We start from the raw sequence: 6426 nt of genomic DNA, 5'->3' as shown, positions 1-6426 counted from the left end.
TTCTCTTTTTCGCTGATGCTCTAACTTACCGAAAGCATGATGTCCTTCTCTAGGGATTGGTCCCTCCTGATAACATGTCCAAAGTATGTGAGATGAAGTCTCATCATCTTTGCTTCCAAGGAGCACTCTGGCTTTACTTCTTCCAAGACAGATTTGTTCATTTTTCTGGCAGTCCATGGGATATTCAACATTCTTTGCCAACACCATAATTCAAAGGCATCCATTCTTCTTTGGTCTTCCTTATTCGTTGTCCAGCTTTCCCATGCATATGAGGCAATTGAAAATATCATGACTTGGGTTAGGCGCACCTTAGTCCTCAGAGTGACATCTTTGCTTTTCAACACTTTAATGAGGTCTTTTGCAGCAGGTCTGCCTAATGCAATACATCATTAATTTCTTGACTGCTGCTTCAGTGGGAGTTGATTGTGGATCCAAGTAAAATCATTGACAACTTCAATCTTTTCTCCATTTATCGGTTGCTTATTGATCCAGTTGTGAGGATTTTTTTTAATGTTGAGGTGTAATCCATCAGATAATATTCCACTGCTATTCATAAGGTTTTCACTGGCCCATTTTCTCAGAAGTAGACCACCAAGTCCTTCTTCCTAGTCTGTCTTAGTCTGGAAGCTCCACTGAAACCTGCCTACCATAACATTTGATATATCAGTGGTATCGCTTCCAGCATTGCAGCAACACACAAGTCACCACAGTACAACAAACTGACAGACACACGGACATTTCATATAAATGTAGTTATGCAATACGTGGCCTTTTGTGACTGCCTTCTTTCACTTAGCATAATAATAATGTTTTCCAGGTTCATGTTCATCTTGTATCATGTATCAGTACTTCCTTCCTGCTTCTGGCTGAATAACATTCCGCTGTATGGATGTACCACAATTTGCTTATCCATTCGTCAGTTGATGCCCATTTGTGTTGTTGCCACTTTTTGACAATTATGAATAATGCTGCAGTGAACATTTGTGTGCAAGTTTTTGTGTGGACATATGTTTTCAGTTCTCTGAGCTCAATACACAGAGGCTGTTACTATGCCAGAGTTTGAATGTGCTGTAATCTAACCAGTTCCCTACTGACGGACATCTTGTTTTTTTTTTAATGTTTTGTTATTATGAACACGTATGGTCCGTGTTTCCCTCCATCAGCAGGGTTTGCTGATCTCCACTGCAAACCACCATCTGCCAGTGTTTGGGTTTATTCTACAGTTGGCAAACACTGCCGTCACATCCAGCCAGAGACACTGAAAACAAAATGCAGGAATGGCTGACGCTGGGACTAAATTCAGAATTTCTAAGTACAGTTAAGTGATGACTCATCCCATGTAAATTCCCAGCTGTCTAATGCGCCATCTGGTCCATCAGAATATGAACAGCTTTATCCACCAACCTGGACAAATGCCAGAGAGGAAGACAAAGGCATTTTTACCCACGGAAGAGTAAGCCCCAGGGGAATGCACGCAAGCCGAGTGTCAGCTTCTTGAGGACAAGAATGTTGGTGAATGAAAAAACTGCATAATGCTGGGGCCTATTTTTCTGTAAAATCTTCCCTTTTTGCCTTTTTTTTTTTTTCATTACAAAAGCAGTGCAACCAAAATCCCAAGGAGCCAAAGAAATAACTTGGGCTTCATGAAAGGGAAAAGACAACCCACAGATCGGGCGAAAATATTTGCAAATCGTGTATCTGCTAAAGGTCTAGAATCCATAATATGCAGGGGCCCTGGTGGTTCAATGGTTAAGCGCTCGGCTGCTAACCGAAAGGTTGGCGGTTCAAACCCATAGCGGCTCCGAGGGAGAAAGACATGACAATCTGCTCCAGTAAAGATTACAGCCTAGGAAGCCCTATGGGGTGGTTCTACTCTGTCACATGGGGTCTCTATGAGTCAGAAGAGAATTAACAACAACAGCCCAGAATATAAAGAACTCTTACAACTCAACAAACAAAAGACAAACACCCCGATTTAAAAACGGGCTAAGGATTTGAATAGACATTTCTCCAACGATATACGGCTGAGCAAGAAGCGCATGAAACGATGCTCAACATCATTAGGAAAATGCGAAATGAAACCACGAAGAGATACCACTTCAAACCAGTGTCACAAAACAATTTGTGTATTAACTGTTTAATGAGAAAGTAATTTGCTGTGTAAACTTTCACCTAAAGCACAATTTAAAAAAAAAAAAGAGAGATACCACTTCACACCCGCTAGAATGGCTGTAACAAAAACAAAAAACAGCAAGTGTTGGCAAGAATGTGGAGAAGCTGAAAAGAAATTGGAACCCTCCTGCACTGCTGGTGGGAATGTAAAATGGTGCAGCCACTTTTGAAAACAGTTTGGCAGTTCCTCAAAAATTTAAACATAGAGCTGCTGTATGACCCAGCAAGTCCACTGTTAGGTATAAAAACAAAAAAAAACCAAACCCGTTGCCATCGAGTCAATTCCAACTCATAGTGACCCTATAGGACACAGTTGAACTGCCCCATAGCGTTTCCAAGGAGCACCTGGTGGATTCGACCTGCCGACCTTTTGGTTAGCAGCCATAGCCCTTAACCACTGTGCCATCAGGGCTTCCTCTCTTAGATATATTATGCCCAATATCACTGAAAATGTATATCCACACAAAAACTTGTACACAAATGTTCATAGCAGCATTATTCACAAAAGTAACCAAAAAGCAGAAACAACTCAAATGCCCATCACCTGATGAATGGATAGACCAAATGTGTTCTATCCATACAATGGACTGCTATTTGGCCATAAAAAGGAAGAAAGTAGTGATACGTGCTACACTGTGGAAGGAACTCAGAAACATTCAGGTAAGTGAAAGGAGCCAGACACAGAAGACCGTGTAGTGCATGATTCCATCGATAGGAACTGTCCGGAAGTTGCTGTCTAGTCAATTCCGACTCACGGCGACCCCATGTGTGCAGACTAGAACGGCTCCATAGGGTTTTCATGGCTGTGACCTTTCAGAAGCAGATTGCCAGGCCTGTCTTTCGAGGAGCCTCTGGGTCGGTTCGAACTGCCAGTCTTTCGGCTAGTAGTCAAGTGCTTGACCACTCACACCACTCAGGGACTCCTGGAAAGCAGACTAGTGGTTGCCTAGGCCCTGGGGTGAGGGAGGAATGGGGAGGGATGGCTAACAGGTGCAGAAGTCATTTGTAGGGTGACGAAAATGTTCTGGAATTAGATAGGGATAGTGCACAACCCTGTGACTATACTAAAAACCACTGAATGAGTTTTACGGTGTCCCAGTAATCGTACTGTCGAGTCGATTCTGACTCCAAATGCCCCTATAGGACAGAGTAGAAGTGCCCCATAGGGTTTCCAGGCTGTAAAACTTTCCGGAAGCAGACTGCCACACCTTTCTCCCACAGAGCTGCTGGTGCGTTTGAAATGCTGACCTTTTGGTTAGCAGTCCAGCGCTTAACCACTGAGCCCCCAGGGCTCCTGGAGTTTTATGGTCTGTGAATTGAATCTCAATTTTTTTAAAAAAAAAGGCAGGGAGTGTTCCTGGCTTCCACCCCTACCCATGTGATCAGAAACTATAAACAAGAAGAAATACACATTCATAATTTTAGCTCCAAAACAGTCTTACCGTATGTTCTTCTATGCCTGGTGCCTTCCTGATGATGATGATGATGATGGAGTAACATATGCGCAGGGTCAAGAATTCAAGCACCAGAGCCTCACTGCTTGCACTGAGGTCCTGGGGCCAGCAGCATCCAGCAGCATCAGCATCACCTGGGCACTGGTCAGAACGCAGTATTTATATTCCTCTCAGACCTGCTGAGCCAGATTGCATTTTAACAAGATCTCCAGAACATTCGTATGCACATTATAAATTGAGAAACACTACCCTAAGCAATGGTCTTCAGAAGAGAGACTAAAACCTCTCCCAGCCCCCTCACCCCCAATCACCAGCTTTTATTTCCTACACAAGTAGGAAAATTGAGCTTTCCAAATCCCACTCCAGTGCTGAGTGCTTAATGTAAGAACTTTTGGGCTACAGGTGTCGGGCGTCAAAATACTGTTTTTCTGGAAAGGAGCTGTGAAGACATGGGTTCAAATCCCAGCTAGGACACCTCCCAGCTGTGTGACACAGGCCAGGTGACTACAGGTTTCTGGGGATTTAGTTCCTCCCCTTCAGAAGGGGCTTATCAAAGGAGAATGAAGAACACCAAAGACACAAGGAAAATATTAGCCCAAGAGACAGAAAGGGCCACATAAACCAGAAACTCCATCAGCCTGAGACCAGAAGAACTAGATGGTGCCCGGCTACCACCAATGACCGCCCTGACAGGGAACACAACAGAGAGTCCTTGATGGAGCAGGAGAAAAGTAGGGTGCAGAACTCAAATTCTAGTAAAAAGACCAGACTTAATGGTCTGACTGAGACTGGAGGGACCCCGGAAGACATGGGAACCAGACTCTCTGTTAGCCCACAACTAAAACCATTCCCAAAGCCAGCTCTTCAGAAAAAGATTGGACTGGACTGTGGGGCATCAAATGATACTCGTGAAGACAGTGCTTCTTAGCTCAAGTAGATACATGAGACTAAATGGGCAGCTCCTGTCCAGAGGTGAGATGAGAAGGCAGAGAGGGTCAGGAGCTGGATGAATGGACACGGGAAATCCCGGGTGGAAAGGAAGAGTGTGCTGTCACAGTATAAGGAGAGCAACTAGGGTCACATGACAATGCGAGTAAAAAATTTTGTATGAGAAACTAACTTGAGCGGTAAACTTTCACCTAAATCACAATTAAAAAGAAAAGAAGAAAGAAGGGTCTGATGCTGGTACCCATCTGGTGTCGCTGACTCAACTCTGCCCACCTGACCCACAACTGCAGAATGAGTGATTGGAAACGGACCTGCATCCCACTGATTCAGACTAAGAGAGACCCTCAAGGTGGCTCCTTCACACTGAGAAAACTCTCCCGTGGGCCCCTGGGAAATGAGGGCCTCGTGAGTGGAGGGAGAAGGAAGTTCTCATAATTTCCAGGTAGGAAAAACCCTTTGGCGGGGCCACGAAAGTCTGGGTTCCTCGTGGCTCTCGGAGTTGGCTGACCACCCTTATCTTTCTCGGAATCTTTCATTTGAAAAGGAGGTGTTGGGACAAGTGATGGAAATGGGTGTGTTAGGGGGTGTCCGGGGGAGCTGGGGCTAGAGGAGCAACAGTCTCCTGGGAACCCAATCCGAAAGCTTGCTGGTTCCACCAAGATGCAAGCCTCACAGCAGTTTTAACAGTTACAGGGTGGAAGTTCCCATCCCAGATCAGCTCTCCTAGTGCCGATGAGAACGCCGCTGATCTCTGCTCAGCCTTCTATTTTCCTTTGGGAAAAAGTGTCCTTGGGTGGCGCTAGTGATTTGCACTGAACCACTAACCAAATGGTTGTCAGTCTGAGCCCACCCAGCAGCACTGCCCAGGAAAAGCCTGGAGATCTGTTTCTGTATATTACAGGCAAGAAAACCCTACGGAACACAAGTTCTGCTCTGTAACTCATGGGGTCTCCATGAGCTGGGATCAAATGGCAGTGGGGTTCTATATCCTCTTTCCTGGCAAAGGAAATTCTCATCTGCCCATCTCGTCAAGAGTTTAATTTTATTTATTCATTTAACATTTATTTAATTCCACCCCCTCCAAGAAAAAAAAATCTGATTGGAATTTTAATTGGAATTGTAGTGAATGTGTTATCATATTTTCAGGATATTTGACTTTTTCTTACTTGAGGACATGATAGGCCTTCTCCTTTGTGTCTATTTTGTGTAATGCCCTTCAATAAGATTTTATTATTTCTCTCCTAAAGTCCCCATGCCTTTCTATTAAATTTATTTCTAAGCAATTCATAGCTTCTGTGAGCATTATGAAGGAGCCCTCGTGGCACAGTGGTTAAGGGCTCGGCTGCTAACTGAAAGGTTGGCAGTTAGAACCCACCAGCTGCTCTGTGGCAGAAGGATGTGGCAGTCTGCTTCCATAAAGAGTACAGCCTTGGAAACTCTGTGGGGCAGGTCTACTCTGTCCTACAGGATCGCTACGAGTTGGAATCGACTTCACCTGGCAATGGGTTTGGTTTTGGTGAAACTTTTTACTTCTTATGAGCAACCAGAAGTATCCAGAAATTCCACTGTTGGTTCAAGAAATACTCTCCTGGGTCCAGATCTGGGTGAGTAGTGTGAGTGAAAAGTTTTTCTTATTTCCATTCCTAGGTGTTTATTACTAGAGTGTAGGAAAACTATTGCTTTTCGTATACTTACCATGAACCCAGCCATCTAACCAAAATTTCTTTTGTAATTCTAAGTTTAAAAAATTATATTATGGGTTTTCTAGGTACACAATCCTATAAATAGGGAAACGATTGAATGTTGCATCTTAGAATATTCTCCAGCAAACAGAGAACAATTGCCTTGTGAT

Source organism: Trichechus manatus, unplaced genomic scaffold, assembly GCF_000243295.1.
Source record: "Trichechus manatus latirostris isolate Lorelei unplaced genomic scaffold, TriManLat1.0 scaffold00008, whole genome shotgun sequence".
Lineage (NCBI taxonomy): Eukaryota > Metazoa > Chordata > Mammalia > Sirenia > Trichechidae > Trichechus > Trichechus manatus.
The sequence above is the reverse complement of the archived record's forward strand: the minus strand, read 5'-3'. Positions refer to the sequence as shown.